Below are 23926 nucleotides of genomic sequence, written 5' to 3' on the forward strand. Positions count from 1 at the left end.
ACTGTTTACAATTTACATGCTACCTCTGGGAGACATTATTAGAAGACATGGGATCAGCTTTCACTGCTATGCAGATGATACTCAATTATATATTTCCACTAAACCTGACGAGACGTCTGAACTTTCTAAACTAACTGAGTGTATCAAAGACATCAAAGACTGGATGAACAACAATTTTCTTCTCTTAAACTCAGACAAAACAGAATTATTACTTATTGGGCCTAAATCTTGCACACAGCTGATCTCGCAACTCAATTTACAATTAGAGGGATACAAAGTTAGCTTTAGCTCTACTATAAAAGATTTGGGTGTCATATTAGACAGCAATCTAACTTTTAAAAACCATATATCCCATGTCACAAAAACTGCCTTCTTTCATCTGAGAAATATCGCTAAATTACGAAATATGCTATCCATCTCAGATGCAGAAAAGCTAGTCCATGCTTTTATGACTTCGAGACTGGATTACTGTAATGCTCTATTTGCTGGCTGCCCAGCATCCTCTATTAACAAACTTCAATTAGTACAAAATGCAGCAGCCAGAGTTCTGACCAGGTCTAGAAAATATGATCATATAACCCCAATTTTATCCTCCTTACACTGGCTGCCTGTTAAGTTTCGTATTGAATTTAAAATATTACTTCTCACCTATAAAGCTCTAAATAATCTAGCTCCTGTTTATCTAACCAACCTTCTGTCTCGCTACGAACCAACTCGCTCCTTAAGATCTCAAAATTCAGGGCTTCTGGTAGTACCTAGAATAGCAAAATCAAGTAAAGGAGGTCGAGCCTTCTCTTTCATGGCTCCTACACTCTGGAATAGCCTTCCTGGTAATGTCCGAGGCTCAGACACACTCTCCCAGTTCAAAACTAGATTAAAGACCTATCTGTTTAGTAAAGCATACACTCAATGCATCACCTAGCGGGTTCCACACTGGCTTCTGCATCTTGCTTATATACACTATGAACAGCAGCTACGCTAATTATTCTCTTTATTCTCTATTTTCACCTGGGGATACTCATCCCGAGGTCCTCAAATTAGGCGGAGTCACTGATTGGATCCAAGACCAGCGACGTGATGATCCCAAGGATTCCATATCCGGGACCAGGCCATATCCTGAGCTGCTGCTGCGCTGATGGTCGTGGGGAGTGGAGAACATGTGTCTGATTCCAGCGACGCTCCAGGGACAGACGAGTCTTCATTGAGGCCATCTTCCAGCATAAACCACGGCGAATGAAGTTCTGCACAAGACTTTTAACCAGCGGAGAAATTAAAATGGTCGTGCCCAACTGAGTCTGGTTCTCTCAAGGTTTTTTTTCTTCACTCCCATCAGGTGAAGTTTTTTTTCCCTCTCCGCTGTCGCCACTGCCTCGCATGGTTCAGGATTGGTAGAGCTACGCATCGATGAATTTGCTCTTCAGTGTTTGAACTCTCAGTAATGATTAAATCACACTGAACTGAGCTAAACTGAACTGAACTGAACTTAAACACTAAAACCTGAACTACACTGTTCCAGTTACTGAACCACACTGTTCCAGTTACTATGACCATTTATGTGAAGCTGCTTTGACACAATCTACATTGTAAAAGCGCTATACAAATAAAGCTGAATTGAATTGAATTGAAACAACCATAAACCCAACCTTAAAGTAACCTGTCGTGTTTTAGCAACATCCACACCAACCATAAGCTTAAAACTCCATCTCACGGTAAACTTTAGAGTTCTGTAAAGGTCTGCGCCGACCACAACCCTAAAGCTTGCCTACTTGTAAGCTATTGTTGTAGAGCCCGCATAGCTCAGTCGGTAGAGCATCAGACTTTTAATCTGAGGGTCCAGGGTTCAAGTCCCTGTTCGGGCGTGTAAGGCTGATTTTGTGAAGCCGCAGGTTTTGCCGTTGAGCTATCGTTTGATCAAAGTTTCATCTGGATGCACAATACGTGTACTAGTCATGAAGACATGGCTTCTCAGCCAGTCTTGTAGTTGTGGCTGAGTGGTTAAGGCGATGGACTAGAAATCGATTGGGGTCTCCCCGCGCAGGTTTCAATCCTGCTGACTACGTCCTCTCCCTTTTTAAAATTGCAGCATTTATCAATTGTTTGCATTTTCATTTTTTCTTGGGAAAAGCGTTGTGCTGGTAGGAGGAGGAAAACAACAGCGTTCTCACTGAACAGAAAGGGGGCATATCACAGGCAGGAACATACCACACAAGAAGCACGACGGCTGTTCCGTAGTTCGCCGTGATCGTATAGTGGTTAGTACTCTGCGTTGTGGCCGCAGCAACCCCGGTTCGAATCCGGGTCACGGCAGGTTTTTCAAGGTGACATTAGCGTTACACTCTGTGTTGCCATCTGTAATCTCCAGCCACCTTTTAGTGCAGGCTGTGCTAATGGCACGTCCTGAATGTTTATGTTTCCTAAAGTGTGGAAGACTAGAATTCGATATGAGAAACAGGATCTTTGATGACAGCATGCTGTGTAGATAAGTACTGATCAAGTCACGCTTCTAAGGCATGGAAGGAATCTTTTCAATTGTTGAGTGTCCATTCATTGCCACAACAGCAGAAAGACCTTCTGCAGTTATCATTGATCTATTTAATGTCTCCTACATTACATGGAGTCCAAACTATTGTGTTGTACTGATGTCTACATCTACAACAACCATAAACCCAACCTCAAAGTAACCTGTCGTGTTTTAGCAACATCCACACCAACCATAAGCTTAAAACCCCATCTCACGGTAAACTTTAGAGTTCTGTAAAGGTCTGCGCCGACCACAACCCTAAATCTTGCCTACTTGTAAACTACAGTTGTAGATCCCGGATAGCTCAGTCAGTTGAGCAACAGACTTTTGATCTGAGGGTCCAGGGTTCAAGTCCCTGTTCGGGCGTGTAAGGCTCATTTTCTGGAGACACAGGATTTGCCGTTGAGCTATCGCTTGATTAAAGTTTTATCTGGATGCACAATACATGTACTAGGCATGAAGACATGGCAGATCAGGCAGTCTTGTAGTCGTGGCCGAGAGGTTAAGGCGATGGACTAGAAATCCATTGGGGTCTCCCCGCGCAGGTTCGAATCCTGCCGACTACGGCTTCCTCCTTTTTAAAATTGCAGCAGTCATCAATTGTTTGCATTTTCATTTTTTCTTGGGAACAGCGTTGTGCTGGTAGGAGGAGGAAAACAACAGCGTTCTCACTGAACAGAAAGGGGGCATATCACAGGCAGGAACATACCACACAAGAGGCACAACGGCTGTCCCGTAGCATGCGTGATCGTATAGTGGTTAGTACTCTGCGTTGTGGCCGCAGCAACCCCGGTTCAAATCCGGGTCACGGCAGGTTTTTCAAGGTGGCATTAGCGTTACACTCTGTGTTGCCATCTGTAATCTCCAGCAACCTTTTAGTGCAGGCTGTGCTAATGGCACGTCCTGAATGTTTATGTTTCCTAAAGTGTGGAAAAGACCTTCTGCAGTTATCATTGATCTATTTAATGTCTCCTACATGACATGGAGTCCAAACTATTGTGTTGTACTGATGTCTACATCTACAACAACCATAAACCCAACCTCAAAGTAACCTGTCGTGTTTTAGCAACATCCACACCAACCATAAGCTTAAAACCCCATCTCACCGTAAACTTTAGTGTACTGTAAAGGTCTGCGCCGACCACAACCCTAAACCTTGCCTACTTGTAAATTACTGTTTTGGAGCCCAGATAGCTTAGTCGGTAGAGCATCAGACTTTTGATCTGAGGGTCCAGGGTTCAAGTCCCTGTTCGGGCGTGTAAGGCTGATTTTGTGAAGCCGCAGGATTTGCCGTTGAGCTATCGCTTGATTAAAGTTTTATCTGGATGCACAATACATGTACTAGGTATGAAGACATGGCAGATCAGGCAGTCTTGTAGTCGTGGCCGAGAGGTTAAGGCGATGGACTAGAAATCCATTGGGGTCTCCCCGCACAGGTTCGAATCCTGCTGACTACGTGCTCTCCCTTTTTAAAATTGCAGCAGTCATCAATTGTTTCCATTTTCATTTTTTCTTTGGAACAGCGTTGTGCTGGTAGGAGGAGGAAAACAACAGCGTTCTCACTGAACAGAAAGGGGGCATATCACAGGGAGGAACATACCACACAAGGGCCACAAGGGGCACAACAGCTGTTCCAGAGCTCGCCGTGATCGTATAGTGGTTAGTACTCTGCGTTGTGGCCGCAGCAATCCCGAATCCGGGTCACGGCAGGTTTTTCAAGGTGACATTGGCGTTACACTCTGTGTTGCCATCTGTAATCTCCAGCCACCTTTTAGTGCAGGCTGTGCTAATGGCACGTCCTGAATGTTTACGTTTCCTAAAGTGTGGAAGACTAGAATTCGATATGAGAAACAGGATCTTTGATGACAGCATGCTGTGTAGATAAGTACTGATCAAGTCACGCTTCTAAGGCATGGAAGGAATCTTTTCAATTGTTGAGTGTCCATTCATTGCCACAACAGCAGAAAGACCTTCTGCAGTTATCATTGATCTATTTAATGTCTCCTACATGATATGGAGTCCAAACTATTGTGTTGTACTGATGTCTACATCTACAACAACCATAAACCCAACCTCAAAGTAACCTGTCGTGTTTTAGCAACGTCCACACCAACCATAAGCTTAAAACCCCATCTCACGGTAAACTTTAGTGTACTTTAAAGGTCTGCGCCGACCACAACCCAAACCTTGCCTACTTGTAAATTACTGTTGTGGAGCCCGGATAGCTCAGTCGGTAGAGCATCAGACTTTTAATCTGAGGGTCCAGGGTTCAAGTCCCTGTTCGGGCGTGTGACGCTCATTTTGTGGAGCCACAGCTTTTGCTGTTGAGCTATCGCTTGATGAAAGTTTCATCTGGATGCACAACATGTGTACTAGGCATAAAGAAATGGCAGTACAGTCAGTTTTGTAGTCGTGGCCGAGTGGTTAATGCGATGGACTTGAAATCCATTGGGGTCTCTCCGCGCAGGTTCGAATCCTGCCGACTACGTCTTCCCCGTGTTTAAAATTGCAGCAGTCATCAATTGTTTGCATTTCCATTGTTTCTTGGGAAAAGCGTTGTGCTGGTAGGAGGAGAAAAACAACAGAGTGTTCTCACTGAAGAGGAAGGGGCTTATCACAGGGAGGAACATACCACACAAGGGTCACAATGGCTGTCTCGTAGCTTGCCGTGATCGTATAGTGGTTAGAACTTTGCGTTGTGGCCGCAGCATCCCCGGGTTGAACGGGGTCATGTCGTGAATTTGACTTTTCATCAATTAGAAATTATCAGACCGGAGGTTTTGCATATCAGAAAATAGACTTTATTCTCCATAATAAAGCCGAGAAAGAGCAGAGCAGACCCCAGAGCATTCTGAAGTCTCTCCGGGACACCTTCTAAAGTATCTGTGTTCTCCATAATCTTTATACAGGTAATTATGACACACCCCTTTGTGTCTCTTTTTAACTCTTGACCATTTTTGAATAGGTTTTCTAGTCTAAGGGGTCCTGCTATTCTTGGCTCTCAGCCCACCAGCTCATGTCAACAGAGATGTTACAGGTCTATGTCAGCAAAGTATAGATACAACTTATGCAAAGGAACTAAGGGTTTACATACATTGTTATGATAGGATAATAACTTGATAATATGTTACTCATTCTAACTTCTGCCACATATAGCTTCATACAAGTATTTAACATATATAATCAGTGCTTTACATATTCAGTTATTCTACACAATCAGCCATTCAGCCTTCTCCTAGTGTTGCTTCTGTGCAGGCATACTCATATTACACAGTATTTTTAACACATGCTGGCATGTTTGCTGCAAACACTACATACATTTTGAGAAGAGAAAATTAACTGCTTTACACTTAGAAAATACTACACACTGAGATAATAGAAATCTTCTTCAATCCCTCCTCTTAGGACTTTAGTCTTAATATTATTGTCTTTTAACCCAAAGTGCAATTTCATAATCCAGTTCTCTTAATTACCTCTATCTAGTGACTGATATAAGCCACATAGCTGTTATCAATTGACTAGATTATGCCACTGTATTTTGACAGAAGTCCAGCCAAACATCTCCCCTCTCTCTTGGTTTGAAGGAAGTAAAAGACTGTACTCTTTTTTTTCTCTTAACACATCAAAGACAACAATGTTTTAAGCATAAGTATTCAGTTGGTTCAGTCCTAGCTGCTGGTTTTCACACTCATGTAGGATATACTGAAGTGATATTATATATAGGTACCATAAAAGCAATATGCAAACAAATTCAATATGCAAACATAAAAAGCATCAAATGTTGATCTTGATCTTTGGTCATCCTTGTTTCTCTTCTTCTAAGCTACCAGCATCTTCACTTGACTTTAATAGATGTTGATGGAGATGTGTGGTTAAGAGTCTGAGTTTTGAAATCTGCAGTTGTGCAATTATCATCCCTTGACTTGTGGCACTGCTATATGTGGTATTCAGGCATATTATCAGAATCACTCTTTACTTTGTTCTGATTAACTTCTCCTTCCACACGTTGCACTTCGTAGTTTAGAGCTTTTGAATATTCAGGCTCCTCTGTTTCCAGTCAGCTTTCCCTTGCTGGAGTTGTTTCCTTTCGCTCCTTTGAGGCATTGGTACCCCATTAATGGCATCCACTTTGGCAGCTGTTGGATTTGCCCTCATCCAGATATGGTCCTTTTCTCCTGAGCTCTCCAGAGCATCCTCAGATAGACTCGATCAGCTGGACCAATTGGACCTTGTATCTCTGCTCTCTCACATGGCTCCTTTCTGGTTTCCTGCACAGATATTGCTTTGCACATGGCAATTAATTGTTTCTTCATAAAAGTCCCTACTGCATTAGACATCTTTGCAAACCATTCCAAGAGGTTATGTGCAAGGTTATAGGTGAGATTATATGCAAGGTTTTATGCAAAGTTTCATGTGGTTTCTTGCAAGGGTCGACCCAATAGTAGTTCATGCGATGCGGTGTTAGATGCCTGTTTCTGTCAGTTTCCATGCCATCATTCACCAATGCACTTGTTAGCAAATTAATCCCATTAAGTATTTTATTTTCACATATTTCATTGAGCGTTGGTCTTGATGGATCATCTTCATCTCTTTCAGCCATTTCTGGTAATTGAGCATAATACAATTACTCTCTCTTTTGCTTTATTCACAATTTTTCATACTCCTATAAATGTTTTTATTTATTGATCACTTGTTAACTTTGATTTTAATTACTTTATGAATGCAAACCTTTTATGAACTTATTTCTGCTGATGTTTCAAATCCCTGGAAGTACTTCTTTCGTCACAAATGAATAACTGTTCCTGCTTCATAATTTGCTTCTGGTACCATCTCCATCCTTCTACTCATCATAGTTTCTCAACTGTGCTTGTTTACAGAATAATTCTCTATCCAGTCAACACCAAAAACAGTCATCATATCTCACTGTTTGGAGCAATGGTCTCCACTCAAGTCTTTTAATTGAACTAGATCTTTGTGAAGTTGCAGATAATTCAATCACCCACATATTGTGACAGTATCCATCCTAAGATCTTCTCCCTACACTGTCAGAAAAAATGTGCAAAATTTGTACCTTTAGGGGTACAATGGCTTGTCACTGGGGCAGTACCCTCAAGGGTACACCCATTGTACCCTTTCATGTGGGTACGTATTTGTACCTTTGCAGTATGTACCTTTCAAGGGCAAATATGTACCTCTGCTGCCAAAATTGTACCTTTGCTAATATTATGGTACCATAATGTACCTTTAAAAAATGGTGCAAATTTGTACTTCATACTGTACATTAAAAATAGGCTAGAATGCAGTTTAATCAGTTTTTATTAAACATTCGTAACAATTAAAAATACATTTTTCACAGGATAAACATTTTAGTAACAATCCCATAACACAATTTGATGACAATTTTAGAAGAATACAAAACAATATTGTTACAGTGCACACTGAATTCATTCTAAATGAATACCTTTAAAACTTGGTCACAAATACATTTCATAAAGGAACCTATTACAGTCTTAGTTTTCACAGAGTTAATATTTTAAGCTCAATAACAATAAACAAAGTGCCATAACAGGATGCATAGTTTAAAAAAAAACAAGATGTTGATTAGACTCTTTTAAAACGTTCTATAAAAATTCTAAACAGCAAGAACATTAAGCTCAATGTTAAATTAGTTGTTCTTTTATTTACATCACATTTCATTGACCATTTTTAAAACCATGTAACATTTAATTAGACCTTGTTTTAACTTAGTACATTTTTTTCTACTGTAAACATCTTATTAAACAGTCTCTGCATCATGCAAGCAAACTTTTTCCTACACATTTCACATCAAACATTTTACCAAACACAGTATTAGAAATTTGATTTTAACTTTAAACATTCTTCAGGATAACAAATAATTTGTCATCAGTATAGTAAGTGTCAAGTGCCTGAAAGTCCATCTCTTGTCCTGGTTTAATTACACTCCATTCCAAGTCAACTTTTACCACATATGCATGGAAGTGTGAATCGTAAGAAACTGAAATTAAAAACTTGCCACAAAGCAACCATTCAGTGTTTACATTTAAAATGTATTTAATTTGGAAGAATAGGGGAATTTCTTCTGCATGGACATAGTCAACTATGAATACATCTTTTAATGCATACCTCACACTATCAACAGTCACATTTGAAACGCGCTGAATGTTGAAATGTTCCATAGAGTGTATGTTTGTGAGTATTGTCTGTAGGTCTAATGGGAGTGATGATAACGGAGTCTCTATACTCCTACCTACTACCTACACTGTTAACCCTTACTGTAGATTATGCAGTAAATAACTGTAAAATAGCCAGTGTTTTGCTGTAATAAAAGGAAACAGTATTTTACTGTAAAAGAAGCAGGATTTGTATGAAATTTTGTAGTGCAAAGAATAAATTACAGTAATTTACATTATGTACTCATTACAGATAGTTACTGTGATAATAAATGGTAAATTACTGCTCAACCATTATTACCCCATGTACTCTGATGCTTTATGTTGATATATATATTGATATATATATATATATATATATATATATATATATATATATATATATATATATATATATATATATATATATATATATATTTACTGTTCAGTTTCGGTATGTGAATGGTCAGTATTGAGGAGAAAGTGAGACAATGCATTGATGATAAGCTAAATTTCTCTGCAGCCATCTCTGTGTTTTCTTTGGTTCCTTTTATGTTTTTAACATTGAGTATCAGGAGTCAACCAATGTCAATGTCACAGAGCTAATTAAAAAGTAAAGATATCGACGAGATGCATTTAAAGGCAAAAATATTCACACAAAGCAACCAAATTATCACAATCATTTTTATAACTTTGTTTACTTTTCTATAATTAATCTAATTTGCCTAGTTTAGCCTATAGTTAAGCTTTTAAATTGCACTTTAAGCTGAGTATTAGTATTTTGCTAAATAACTAGTAAAAATGTGTTATTTAAAAAATATCTTAAACAGCATGTACATACATTTTTGCAGAGACTCAATGAATTTGTTTGAAAACTTCAAATGAAGTAGGTAAAAGTGGCATTAACAGTATAGTATAAAGGCTTTCCTAAATAAATGTATTAATCAGGTTATTTGTTTTTTTTTAATTATTATTATTACTACAGGTTTGGAACAACATGAGGATCAGATTTTTTTTTTTTTTTTTTTTTTGCTTTGGATGAAGTTTTTATATTTTTTTTGTTTTTATTCAATGATATGTGCATGATTGTGATAAATGTAGGCAATTCCTAAATGTCAAACTCCTGAAGGGCCGCAGCCTAGCAGAATTTAGTTCCAGCCCTGCTTCAACACACTACCTTTAGCTTTAGTTTGATCAGGTGTGTTTAATTAGTATAACTGCACTGTTACTCTGTTGTATGTGCAGTAAATAACTGTAAAATAGCCAGTGTTTTGCTGTAATAAAAGGAAACATTTATTATTTATTAACACATATTATTTTACTATAAATGGAGTAGACTTTGTATGAAATTGTGTAGTGCAAAGAATAAATTCCAGTAATTTACTTTATGTACTCATAACAGATAGTAACTGACAATAAATAGCAAATTACTGTTCAACCATTACTGTCCCATCTTCTCTGATTTTTTATGTTGCTATTTATAGAGATGTGCATTTTAAAGGCAGAAAATAATGATTTAGGCATCACCACAAACTCCCACAGATTGTCTGTCTTATTCTAAACACAAAGGTGTTGGAAAGAGTTTTCAGAAAATGCTGGCCCTTTAAGGGAGCCAGGTGTTTGATTTGTTTACTGCTGAGTGTGCTCTATTCTCTGTCCATCAATTCAGATGTAGAGTCTGATATGTTTTAGGCTTTAAATAAGAATCTACAATGAGTAAGTAAAATGTGTTCAAATGTTTTTGAGGGTTTCTAAAATAAGGCTGTGTTTTAAGTTATATTGTTGTTATCTTGAACTGTGTACTTGAAAGCTACATTGTTAGCTAGTTAGCCTCTCCTCATATAACTTCTTACATTACTTTTGTTTATGTATTTATTGGATATTGCATACGGCTATAATGTACAGATGCTAACAGTTGTATGTATCTTTCTGGCAACTAAGCCAAAATTAAATTCCTTCATCTCAGTAAGGTAACATGTGCACATCATCACAGGGAATCACAAAAACATGATACACATAGCCATCTACACACAAAAGGTCCACTGTCCGGTCCCAGGTTGTGAGTTTGTTGCTAAGTATTTTTCAGAGCAGTGTTTATGAATTTATATTAGAAACAATAAAAAAGTTTGTTGTCATGAGATAATTATAACAATAAAAGATTGGATCCTTTGGTTTTTCGGTGTTGCCAACTTTATTTTTATTTTTTATAATTATTTTAAACTTTTTATTGAGATTTGACACAGTTTTTAATTATTTAAAACTTTAAAATAATTATTTTGTGTTTTTTGCTGTTCATTTGCTGATCTACCTTCCTGCAGATTTCAGTTTTTATCCATATCAAACACACCTAAACCAATTAATTAGGACCTGAACACCACGTAATAATTACAGGCAGGTGTGTTTGATATGGGTAGCAACTGAAATCTGCAGGAAGATAGATATACAGGAACAGGATTGAGCACCCCTGCTATATACCATGGGGGTCAAACTCCAAGTTCCTGGAGAACTGCAGCAGCAGAGTTTAGCTCCCACCCTGCTTCAACATTACCTGTAGATTTCTAACAAGCCTTAATTAGTTTGATCAGGTGTGTTTAATTAGAGTTACAGCTTAAAGTCCCGGTCACACTGCACTTTTCTTCCTATACACTTCCATTCATACGCATGTGAGTACTGCTGACCTGGAATGATAGCTCATGTGACATTTCATAATTCGCAGCATTGAAAAGTTCAAGCTTGGAGAACGCTGACATGCAAAATCACATCATGTGATTGCTTGAGACCAATCAAAGATCAAAACATGACCTCTCTGGCTTGCTTTTTCAATCTCTAATTATTTTGTTTAATTCCACTACTCGCTTTGTTTAATTCCACTTCGCAGTGCAGTATGACAGAATTTTGCATGCTTAAAGGTTAATGTGACCGCAGCCTTACTGTGCAGACCTGTTATATGCAAGACAATATTTATATCTGCTGATTTCTTAATTTTGTTATACTTTTTCTGTTATTTATTTGTTTGGTGCCAAAACAATAAAATAAATTTGTCTGAAAAATGTTATGCCTTCTATTTTTAAATAACAGCTAAGAATACTAATTAATTTTAGTAACACTACAATAACTATATATGACATACTATTAATGTGTATGCAGTATAATGCTGTGATTTGTAACACTACAATACAGTAATTAACTGTACACAGTTTCCAGTTAGTTACCACTGCTGCTCTATTATAGTAATTAACTGGCAACACTGTTGCCAGCTACTCACTGTAATGGTTCAGTTACAGTAAATTACTGGCAACACTGTTGCCAGCCACTCACTGTAATAGTTCAGTTACAGTAATTAACTGGCAACACTGTTGCCAGTTACTTACTGTAACCAAACTTTTACAGTGAGTGGCTGGCAACAGTGTTGCCAGTATTCTACTGTAAAAAACCCCAGTAAGGTCTAACAGTGCACTCAAACTCATCAAGAATACAAGGTGTGGAAAATTCCCAGCGTTGTTTCATTTGGTGCCTCTCACTTAAGGTTTTGGCAATGTTAATAAAGTTTCTACAGCTGCTAGCAACATTCTTAAAATACTGGTGTTTAGCCTCAAAACGCATGCACCAATGCAAGCGCAAAGGTTCAAATATAGATGTTAGTCTTGAGTAATGTATCAAAAAATGACACTTGGGTGTCACAACATCCCCAAAAACATCCCTTAGCTGTGTCAAAAACTCAAACACCAGTGTATCTAACATTGCCAGGTTTTCCCTTTTCACTCTTGGGGCAATTACAATGTCAACAATGTCACGACACAACAGAAAAACATTCCACTGTTTACTGTTGGGAGGAATACGGTGTGCCATTAAAAATGGCAAAATCCTAAACAAAAACCATTTTGTGAGGCAGACCCAGCAATTCCAGATTTGTGTAAGCTTCGCTCTGACAAATGCACTGTTTTTTTTTTTTTTTTTTTTTTTTTTTTGTCATTTTGACCAATGGAGAGTTGCTCAAGTTAATCATTTAACTCCTTAATAGTGATATGTTTTTCTTTGTGAGCCCAGCTCAGAACAAGTTTTATTATTAGAGGAATGACTCCCTCCAACAAATCATGCATTATATCAGGTGGAAATGTCTGTCACGTCAAAATAGTTCAATTCACTAAATGGTGATGAATAGTTTACACCATATGTTCTTCGATCATTTGCGTTTTCAATGCATGTTAGATGGTAGAGATGTACCTCTGGAGTTCTTAAAACAAAATCACTTTCAGTAAATTTATCTTTTACGTCTGTGTGGGTTGCCATGCAATAGCGGCAAACTCTAGCAGAGTTAAATGACATCGTAAAACCAGCTAACATATGTGCTGAAAGATTGTCTGCCGAAAATGTTGCTAGTGCAGCATGAACAGTCTGCTCAATCCCACCTACAGTTATCATGAACCCTTCACGTTCAAGTTTTTTCAGGTCATCCAACATTGGTTTTAAAATGGTTGCTAATCCACAGTTTTTTACAAAGGTTTGTCATACTAATAAAGCAAGGTGAATGTGCTTCAGTTTTGAGGAGTGTTTAAGGTTGCCTTCAGTATAGTAAAAAGCACAAAGCTTGTGCTTGCTTTTTTTAACCTAGCAAGTTGACAACGTCAAATTCTAAAGCATGTGGGTTGACTTTAAAGTAGGAATGTTCCTTGAAACATGTACCATTTGTGTAGTCATTTAGGTAATCTGGATCTCTGTGTAAATAGTTGTTTGTCTGAATTTCATCAAATATGTCGTCACGTGAGCAGTAGTTAGTTAAAACCTCAGTAATAGGTACATATGAATAGGTGCCTACTTTGTGTCCACTCGGTGACCTCAAAATGTGATGTACTGGTTCAATCAGCCTAAGCTTAGATTTACAGTGCTCTTTTAACATGTGTGGAGAGCTAACAATTTTTGAAGCTTCTTCAAAGAAGTCCCTTGACTGTACCATTTGTCTTGTTTCAGGACATTCTGAAATGTTGAACCCATTTTTTTTGAAGAGATGGTAAGAAATAAAAGAGTCGTAATTTTCTTTAAAATAACAAAATAAAAAATTCATGTCATTAACTATTTCCTGCTGGACAGTCTGAGGAATGTGATTTTTTTCTCTACATTTAAGAATTAAACTGAAGAGATTTTCTTTAAAGTTAGCCAAAAGCTCATTCCTACTAGGTGAAGGCATTTCATCTGCCAAAGGCTGTAGCTCGTTGGTATTTTCCAGATCATTGTGACAGTCAATGTTTTCAAAATCATGGTCCATGTTTTCAGTAGCATCCAGGTCATCACGAGGCAGAACAAGCTTCCTGTGTTTTCGATAGACATGACGCCTAAAAGACTCATATAGTGTAAAAGATGACTTGCAATCATTCAGTCCACAAGTGATGTTGAAATTTGGTTCATGGTTGTGAACCAGGCCAACATGTTGAATTAGTTTCATTAAGGTGAAGGTTTTCCTTCCACACCTTGTGCATCGATATGGCTGTGGCATTTTTAGCACAGGATATTAATTATTTGGGTGACAGTTATTGGAAGGGGCTTGCCACCCTCCTCAGTAATCTTGGCTATGGCATGCTGCAGGAAGGTCAGTGTATTCTTCATATATGGTGGATAAGCCAAGTTGAATACATAATAAGCACTGAAGGCTGCAATAATTCCTTCTTCAGCTCCCATTGCCCTGCACACCTCCACACCATCCACTTTGACAAAAAATTGTGCCCTCTTGGAGAAAGCCATTTTCCAGTCAGTTTCTGCCAATTGTATGGTTGGGTATGGAGTCTCAGCATCACACTGTAAAAAGTAAAAAAAAAAAAAAAAAGTTAACCATCTATAAGAAACATGTATCTAGACTATTAGAAAGCGAGAGTTTAGCTAAGTTCCATACCTCTCCCAGTGTGATCAAATTCTCAACTTTTTCTTTGAAGACATGGGACAGCAGAATCAATCCTGCAAGAAAGTCAGAATCTTTTGCGAAAAAAAGTATAAAAGTAGCCATATACATATACTCATACACACACAGATATACAGTTGAAGTCAGAGTTATTAGCCTCCCTGTTTATTCCCCCCACCCCCAATTTTTTTTTATAAATAACTGATATAAGACTGTATATATATTTATATATAAGTATATATACATTAATGCGTTAGTCAATGTCCAAACAATCAGCAACCTCAATGTGAACTGCTTTAATTGTTAAGCAAGTGAACAACACTCCAAACCTTTTTACTATACTCCGGCCCGTTTCACTTCATATATATATATAGTCTTGTTCGTAACAGTTGCAGGGCTGATAGTGGAAAAAATTCCTGAGCCTGAACTTTTTTTCCTTGCCCCTGAGGTGAGTAGGGGTGGGGGTACTATGTATGCAACGCACTTTTAACTCATAACTTGTGGGCCCCTGGGCCCAAATATATTAACAGCCTATGTGTAACCCTGATCTTCATTATTGTCAAGTGGCTCTTTTTAGATATTTTCCTATTTGCATTATGCCCCCAGTATTATTCAAGAAAACCTAGCATTTTCTTCTCAATATGTTCAGTGCCTAGATTGACATTATTAGCCCATCTTAGAACAATCACTGGAAGTAAATGCTACAGATGCTACAGCCATACCAAGACAGGTCAGTAAGTGGCAATAATAGTACTCCAAAGTACACAGGAATTGATTAACTAAAGCACATGAAAAGGACACACATTCATTTTTCTTTATCAAATTTAATTGCAAAATATGCACCATTCAACTGAAAAACCATAATAAATAAATATACTGTAAAAGACAGTATGGGATTAACAAAAAAACATTTCTCCTTCCCTTTATTTTTTCCTTTCTGAACTTAGATTTTGGTCCAAAACATGCAAATGGTGACCACTGAACTGAAAAAAACAAAATAAATAACTGTAAAAGACAGTGTGGAAAACATGTCTCCATCCCTTCATTTCTTCCTTTTTGATAAACATTGTTTTGGGTCCTCAGAACCTTTTCTTTTTAACATGTTTGATGATGCTTTGGATTGATAAAAGAGAGTAAACACTGTGTTGGTGCAGATGATGTGGAGACTGGTGCTGAGGAGGGTTGGGGTGGTCTTCCAGGGCCTGTTGACCAGAGGAGTTGGTGGCTTGTGCAGAGGTGGTGGAGGCTTGTGCAGAGGAGGGTTAGGGTTGTCTTCTCTTTTTCAGGTGGGCCTGTTGAGCAGAGGAAGTGGAGGCTTGTGCAGAGGAGGTGGTGACTTGTACAGAGGTTAAGACTGTTGAGCAGAGGTGGTGGTGGCTTGAGCAGAGGTGGTGGAGGCTTGTGCAGAGGAGGATTGGGGTGGTCTTCTCTTTTTCAGGAGGGCCTGTTGAGCAAGAGGAATTGGAGGCTTGTGCAGAAGAGGATTTTGCTGGCCTTTTGATTTTTCGGGCCTGTTGAGCCAATTTGTTTGCCTCCTTTGAGGACAGAATCCTTGCTGCCTCACTAAGCCTTTTCTGCTTTAGTGCCTGTGCAGTCTCTTTCGTTTTCTTTAAATGTAATTGGTAGTTTTGGAATGAGGAAAGGCAGGATCGCCTTAAAGGCTGGTCAATGTTCATAGTTGAGGCTGTCCAGTCCCTGGCCTTAAGTGTGGACCTGATCACTGCGAGGCTCTCATATGTTTCCACATTAATGGAGCACCTGTCAGACTCTAGGATATCATCCATTAAATTGAATGATCCTTCCACCAAGGGGCCTGTAAAAATGGACAAAAACAAGTTTGCACAGGGTGGGATACCTCACACCTCTTTTTGCATTTTTCAAGGAAGCAACATGGCTCCACCAGTCTACATCAACTCGACAGTCCCCTTCAATGTAGTTTGGTACACGAAGAAGCATGTCCGCATCCATCTGGTAGGCCCGACATTCTTCAACCAGCTGACCAATCTCTTCTGGAGGGACAACATTTGGCAAGGCCTTTCCTAATGTAGTGAATGCTCCAACAACTGCATCGGATTGAATTAGAGACGGCGTTAGAGCAGAGAGTGATGTTAATATGATGTTATCCAGGGGAAGGTTTTTTAGCAGAAACTCTGCTGACCTCATATACCCTTCTCTGAGAGAGTCATAGATATGTCCAACCCATACCTTCCTCTCCACACGAGCTTTGTTCATTGAATTGTAGCAGAATTGTCCAACAGAGAGCCTCTGGTTTGACAGTTGCAAATCCCTGCTCCGTACATCAACCTTGAGAATCTCCTTGTGACTCAGTGGAACAGCCTTTGGTCTCATAAATTTGCTCAGGAGCTCTTTAACAAGGGCCACCATTTCCACATGCAACAAATGCACCATTGGCTTTTCATGTTGAAGCTTTTTGACAAATCTCTGAAATGTCAGAAGGACCCCTGCAAATATAAGAAAAAATAAATAATTCAATTTGAGCAATTAAAACTCATGACTGGTGTGGGAAATAACTGAACAAAAGTATGATTATGTATTTAAAATACAATATATACTGTGACTAAATAATAATACAACTAAATTTATTTCCAGCAAAACATTAATTAGATCAGAACACTAGTCATACTGCCATACATATAACAGAGGGAATTACTTTTTGATATATTCCAAGATGACTGTATAACAAAACATTTTTCTTTCTGACACAATGCAAAAAATAGCCTTTGAGGTGACATCATATGTTTCTAGGTATCAAGTCTAGGTCTTGCATCCTCTGATAAATAAAAATTAGATTAGACTCTGTAATGAGACTACAGAGATGGCTTTTGAATATGTTACTCACTTTCATGTACAGGAGTAAATTATAGGAAACTGTTACCTTGACACATAGTTCTTCACAACATCACACAGTACTTAAATGTTGATCATATTCTTATTAATTTGGTTATTGTTGCTGTAGAAAAGACCTGACTGTTTCATTGTATCATGACTTAGGTAATTTGTTAGATCAGGTGCTAGTGGACTACAAACACTAAAAACACAAAAATATTTAACCAATACAACATCAAGTTCAAGTTGCATTAAGTTTGCCTAGTCATACAAAAGATACCTCTGTATAAGTCAATCAAGACTTTTACTCTGTCAAACTCTGAAATGAGCACAGAGGTGCGATCTTTTCGGTCTTGGTTAACTTGTGTTCCCGTCCGGGACGCTGCTGCCTGCTCTTTCTGAAGAACTACTATCCTGGCCTTTTCCTCAGTTGTGAGGTCATGCCGCTCAAAAACCTGATTAAGAAGCCTTCTGTAGTACACACACACACACACACACACACACACACACACACACATATATATATATATATATATATATATATATATATATATATATATATATATATATATATATATATATATATATATATATAGCCTATTACCTTGATATGCTGATAATTTGCTATTTTCCTAACACCTACCATAACCATTTAAAAAAATATCTCAAAAGATGTTGCATCATTAGGCCTCCTGTACATTCCATAATGAGCTTAATCTAACTAAACTAAATAACAAACATTAAATACATCACACCTGTTATTATTAAAAAGAGTTTTATTAGGCCTACCTGTATTTGTGTTCCTCATTTGGGTCCAGGACATGATAGTAGTGCACCACGAGTACATCCAGTAGTTCATTCATTCTACTGCAGACTTCAAGCATCTGAATGAATCGGTTACTAATGGGCCTTATCAAGCTCTTTGGGGGGGAGATGGAGTAAACTCTGAAATTGTGCAAAAATCTCCTTCTGCTTGGGGGACTTCTCTATGTCATTATAAACATCAGAGCAAAAATCTTCCACCTCTGATTGAAATGGGCTCATGAGAGCCTTAGCCGCATTTGACACCATATGGACGGTGTCTCCCAAAATGTCCAACAGATTGGGGTTCTCCTTTCTAGCTAGGGTCTCAAGCCCCAACTTCTTCCCCCTCATCACTGCGCAATTGTCTAGTAGCATACTGGTGACCTGCCTCCACTTTAGCCCATATGAGTGCAGGACGTCATTTAGTTCCAGCATCAAAGCTGAGGCATTCGCAATATTTACTTTTTTGCTGGCAAGATGCTGTGTTTTCACACTGCCTGCATCCTCGTCATAAAATCGGACCAGTACATTAAGAATTTTATCCATACTTTTGTCCGTGGCCTCGTCAATGTTGACTGAAAACATGCCATTCTTAAGCTTCTCAGACAGACGTTTTTTTTTAAACTCTGGCAAGATGCCGTGTGTAAGAAGATAGCTTGCGTGCTGCCTGGAGACAGACAGATGCACCAAGGCGGGTCTATCCTCCGCTAATTTCTTACATAATGTGACGAGTGGGTGGGCGATAGTAAATGACAAGTCAAGCTCAGCAATGAAGGAGCACTGCAAGGATTAATGCAAGGCTGTTACCCAGAGCTGGAAGAGTAGCTACACAAAACAGCAATTGTAATGGACGGGAATCGGACCACGGTCTTCTGTGTGGCAGGCAAGAAATCTACCACTGAAGCAACAATGCTGATATGCTTATACTGCAGCCCTAGTGGGGTGTGATTGCTGCAAGGCTGATACCCAAAGCTGGAAGAGTAGCAACACAAAACAGGAATTGCATTGGCCGGGAATCGAATCCGGGTCTCCCGCGTGGCAGGCGAGAATTCTACCACTGAACCTCCAATGCTGACCCGTGTTCTTCCTTGCCTTTGTGTGTGTGAGTGCTAAAAGGCCGTCAACCAGAGCTGAAAAAGGAACAACACAAAACTGCACTTGTATTAGGCGGGAAGCGACTCAATGTCTACCGCGTGGCAGGCGAGAATTCTACAACTAAACCACCAATGCTGACATGGTTTTATTGCAGCCCTAGTGGAGTGTGATTGCTGCAAGGCTGTTACCCAGCGCTGGAAGAGTAGCAACCAAAATCAGAAGGTGCATTGGCCGGGAATCGGAGCCGGGTCTCCCGCGTGGCAGGCGAGAATTCTACCACTGAACGAACAATGCTGACCAATGTTGTTCCTTGCCTTTATGTTGTGTGAGTGCTAAAAGGCCATCAACTAGAGCTGCAACAGGAGCCACTCAAAACAGCACATGTATTAGCCGGGAATCGACTCAAGGTCTCCGGCGTGGCAGGCGAAAATTCTACTACTGAACCACCAATGCTGATATGCTTATTCTGCAGCCCAAGTGGGGTGTGATTGATGCAAAGCTGTTACCCAGAACTGGAAGAGAATTAACACAAAACAGGAATTGCATTGGCCGGGAATCGGACCCAGGTCTCCCACATGGCAGGCGAGAATTCTACCACTAAACCACCAATGCTGAAATGCTTATTCTACAGCCCTAGTGGGGTGTGATTGATGCAAAGCTGTTACCCAGAACTGGAAGAGTAGCTACACAAAACAGGAATTATAATGATGGGAATTGGACCAGGGTCTTCTGTGTGGCAGGCAAGAAATCTACCACTGAACTACAAATACTGATATGCTTATACTGCGCCCCTAGTGGGGTGTGGTTGATGCAAGGCTGTTATCCAGAGCTGGAAGAGTAGCAACGCAAACTGTAATTGCATTGGCCGGGAATCGGACCCGGGTCTTCCGCGTGGCAGGTGAGAAATCTACCACTGAACCACCAATGCTGATATCATTATACTACTGTCCTAGTGGGGTGTGATTGCAGCAAAGCTGTTACCTAGAGCTGGAAGAGTAGCAACACAAAACAGGAATTGCATTGGCCGAGAATCGGACCTGGGTCTCCTGCATGGCAGGCGAGAATTCAACCACTGAGCCACCAATGCTGACCGATGTTACTTTTTGCCTTTGTGTTGTGTGAGTGCTAAAAGGCTGTCAACCAGAGCTGAAAAAGGAGCCACTCAAAACTGCACTTGTATTAGCCCGGAAGCGACTCAAGGTCTACCGCGTGGCAGGCGAGAGTTCTACCACTGAACCACCAATGCTGATATGGTCTTACGGCAACCCTAGTGGGGTGTGATTGCTGCAAGGCTGTTACGCAGAGCTGGAAGAGTAGCAACACAAAACAGGTATTGCATTGGTCGGGAATCAGACCCGGGTCTCCCACCTGGCAGGCGAGAATTCTACCACTGAGCCACCAATGTTTACTGATATAGTTTTTTGCCTTTGTAGTGTGTGAGTGCTAAAAGGCCGTCAACCAGAGCTGAAAAAGTAGCCACACAAAACCACACTTGTATTAGCCAGGAATCAACTCTTTGTCCACCGCGTGGCAGGCGAGAGTTCTACCACTGAACCACCAATGCTGAAATGGTTTTACTACAGCCCTAGTGGGGTGTGATTGCTGCAAGGCTGATATCCAGAGCTGGAAGAGTAGCAACACAAAACAGGATTTTCATTGGCCGGGAATCTGACCCGGGTCTCCCGCATGGCAGGCGAGAACTCTACCACTGAGCCACCAATGCTGACCCATGTTCTTCCCTGCCTTTGTGTTGTGTGAGTGCTAAAAAGACGTCAACCAGAGCTGAAAGAGGAGCCACACAAAACCGCACTTGTATTAGCCGGGAATCGACTCAAGGTCTCCAGCGTAGCAGGCGAGAATTCTACCACTGAACCACCAATACTGATATGCTTATACTGCGCCCCTAGTGGAGTGTGATTGCTGCAAGGCTGTTACACAGAGCTGGAAGAGTAGTAATACAAAACAGGAATTGCATTGGCCGGGAATCGGACCTTGGTCTCACCCCGTGGCAGGCGAGAAATCTACCACTGAACCACCAATGCTGAAATGCTTGTTCTGCAGCCCTAGTGGGGTGTGATTAATGCAAGGCTGTTACCCAGAGCTGGATGAGTAGCTACACAAAACAGGAATTGTAATGGATGGGAATCGGACCAGGGTCTTCTGTGTGGCAGGCAAGAAATCTACCGCTGAACCACCAATGCTGATAAGCTGTTACTGCAGCCCTAGTGGGGTGTGATTGCTGCAAGGCTGATACCCAGAGCTGGAAGAGTAGCAACACAAAACAGTAATTGCATTGACCGGGAATCGGACCCGGGTCTCCCGCGTGGCAGGCGAGAATTCTACCACTGAACCACCAATGCTGATATGCTTATGCTACAGCCCTAGTGGGGTGTGATTGCTGCAAGGCTGTTACCCAGAGCTGGAAGAGTAGCAACACAAAACAGGAAATGCATTGGCTGGGAATTGGACCCGGGTATCGCGCGTGGCAGGCAAGGTTTCTACCACTGAACCACCAATGCTGACCCATGTTCTTCCTTGCCTTTGTGTTGTGTGAGTGCTAAAAGGCCGTCAACCAGAGCTGAAAAAGGAGCCACACAAACCTGCATTTGTATTAGCCAGGAATCAACTCAAGGTCTCCCACGTGGCAGGCGAGATTTCTACCACTGAACCAGCAATGCTGATATGCTTATACTGCAGCCCTAGTGGGTTGTGATTGCTGCAAGGCTGTTACCCAGAGCTGGAAGAGTAGCAACACAAAATAGGAATTGGAATGGACGGGAATCTGACCAGGGTCTTTCATGGGGAAGGGGAGAAATCTACCACTGAACCACCGTTGCTGACATGCTTATTCTGCAGCCCTAGTGGGGTGTGATTGATGCAAGGCTGTTACCCAAAGCTGGAAGAGTAGCAACACAAAACAGCACTTGCATTGGCCGGGAATCAGACCCGGGTCTCCCGCGTGGCAGGCGAGAATTCTACCACTGAACCACCAATGCTGATATGCTTATACTGCAGCCCTAGTGGGGTGTGATTACTGCAAGGCTGTTACCCAGAGCTGGAAGAGTAGCTACACAAAACAGGAATTGTAATGGACGGGAATCGGACCATGGTCTTCTGTGTGGCAGGCAAGTAATCTACCACTGAACCAACAATGCTGATATGATTAGACAGCAGCCCTAGTGGGGTGTGATTGATACAAGGCTGTTACCCAGAGCTGGAAGAGTAGCAACACAAAACAGGAATTGCATTGGCCAGGAATAGGACCCGGGTCTCCCGCATGGCAGGCGAGAATTCTACCACTGAACCACCAATGCTGACCCATGTTTTTCATTGCCTTTGTGTTGTATGAGTGCTAAAAGGCTGTCAACCAGAGCTGAAAAAGGAGCCACACAAAACTGCACTTGTATTAGCCAGGAAGCGACTCAAGGTCTACCGCGTGGCAGGCGAGAATTCTACAACTAAACCACCAATGCTGATATGGTTTTACTGCAGCCCTAGTGGGTTGTGATTGCTGCAAGGCTGTTACCCAGTGCTGGAAGAGTAGCAACCAAAATCAGAAGGTGCATTGGCCCGGAAACGGACCTGGGTCTCCCGCGTGGCAGGCAAGAATTCTACCACTGAACAACCAATGCTGACCCATGTTGTTCCTTGCCTTTGTGTTGTGTGAGTGCTAAAAGGCCATCAACCAGAGCCACTTAAAACCGCACACGTTTTAGCCGGGAATCGACTTTAGGTCTCCCGCATGGCAGGCGAGCATTCTACCACTGAACCACCAATGCTGATATGCTTATACTCCAGCCCTAGTGGGGTGTGATTGATTCAAAGCTGTTACCCAGAGCTGGAAGAGTAGTAACACAAAATAGGAATTACATTGGCCAGGAATCGGACCCAGGTCTCCCGTGTGGCAGGCGAGAATTCTACCACTGAACCACCAATGCTGACCAATGCTTTTTCTTGCCTTTGTGTTGTGTGAGTGCTAAAAGGCCGTCAACCAGAGCTGAAACAGGAGCCACACAAAAACGCACTTGTATTAGCCGGGGATCGCCTCAAGTTCTCCCGCATAGCAGGTAAGAAATCTAGCACTGAACCACCAATACAGATATGCTTATACTGCTCCCCTAGTGGGGTGTGATTGCTGCAAAGCTGTTACCCAGAGCTGGAAGAGTAGCAACACAAAACAGGAATTGCATTGGCCGGGAATCGGACCTGGGTCTCCCACATGGCAGGCGAGAATTTCACCACTGAGCCACCAATGCTTACCAATATGGTATTTTGCTTTTGTAGTGTGTGAGTGCTAAAAGGCCGTCAACCAGAGCTGAAAAAGGAGCCACACAAAATCACACTTGTATTAGCCGAGAATCGACTCTAGGTCTACCATGTGGCAGGCGGGAATTCTACCACTGAACCACGAATGCTGATAAGCTTTTACTGCAGCCCTAGTGGGGTGTGATTGCTGCAAGGCTGTTACCCAGAGCTGGAAGAGTAGCAACACAAAAAAGGAATTGCATTGGCTGGGAATCGGACACGGGTCTCCGGCATGGCAGGGTAGAATTCTACCACTGAACCACTAATGCTGACCCATGTTCTTCCTTGCTTTTG

The 23926-nt window shown here is 40.8% G+C and overlaps 2 protein-coding genes and 10 non-coding genes across 12 annotated transcripts in view; 9 read left to right on the top strand and 3 right to left on the bottom strand.

Moving 5' to 3' along the window:
- Positions 1 to 23926, bottom strand: part of zgc:173607 — a 791925-nt gene that overhangs the window by 270617 nt on the left and 497382 nt on the right. The window lies entirely within an intron of this gene.
- The window catches only part of LOC110439586 (uncharacterized), a 296328-nt gene that overhangs the window by 27138 nt on the left and 245264 nt on the right, over positions 1 to 23926 (top strand). The gene's annotated exons all lie outside the window — the stretch shown is intronic.
- On the top strand, positions 1787 to 1859 carry trnak-uuu (transfer RNA lysine (anticodon UUU)). Its single transcript has one exon. It is a non-coding gene; the product is annotated as a tRNA-Lys (tRNA).
- trnas-aga (transfer RNA serine (anticodon AGA)) lies at positions 1978 to 2059 on the top strand. Its single transcript has one exon. It is a non-coding gene; the product is annotated as a tRNA-Ser (tRNA).
- On the top strand, positions 2236 to 2307 carry trnah-gug (transfer RNA histidin (anticodon GUG)). Its single transcript has one exon. It is a non-coding gene; the product is annotated as a tRNA-His (tRNA).
- On the top strand, positions 3006 to 3087 carry trnas-aga (transfer RNA serine (anticodon AGA)). Its single transcript has one exon. It is a non-coding gene; the product is annotated as a tRNA-Ser (tRNA).
- trnak-uuu (transfer RNA lysine (anticodon UUU)) lies at positions 3706 to 3778 on the top strand. The gene has a single exon. It is a non-coding gene; the product is annotated as a tRNA-Lys (tRNA).
- On the top strand, positions 3897 to 3978 carry trnas-aga (transfer RNA serine (anticodon AGA)). The gene has a single exon. It is a non-coding gene; the product is annotated as a tRNA-Ser (tRNA).
- trnak-uuu (transfer RNA lysine (anticodon UUU)) lies at positions 4737 to 4809 on the top strand. The gene has a single exon. It is a non-coding gene; the product is annotated as a tRNA-Lys (tRNA).
- trnas-uga (transfer RNA serine (anticodon UGA)) lies at positions 4928 to 5009 on the top strand. The gene has a single exon. It is a non-coding gene; the product is annotated as a tRNA-Ser (tRNA).
- trnag-gcc (transfer RNA glycine (anticodon GCC)) lies at positions 21617 to 21687 on the bottom strand. Its single transcript has one exon. It is a non-coding gene; the product is annotated as a tRNA-Gly (tRNA).
- Positions 22253 to 22323, bottom strand: trnag-gcc (transfer RNA glycine (anticodon GCC)). Its single transcript has one exon. It is a non-coding gene; the product is annotated as a tRNA-Gly (tRNA).

The sequence above is a fragment of the Danio rerio genome, chromosome 4 (assembly GCF_049306965.1).
Source record: "Danio rerio strain Tuebingen ecotype United States chromosome 4, GRCz12tu, whole genome shotgun sequence".
NCBI classification, from domain to species: Eukaryota; Metazoa; Chordata; class Actinopteri; order Cypriniformes; family Danionidae; genus Danio; species Danio rerio.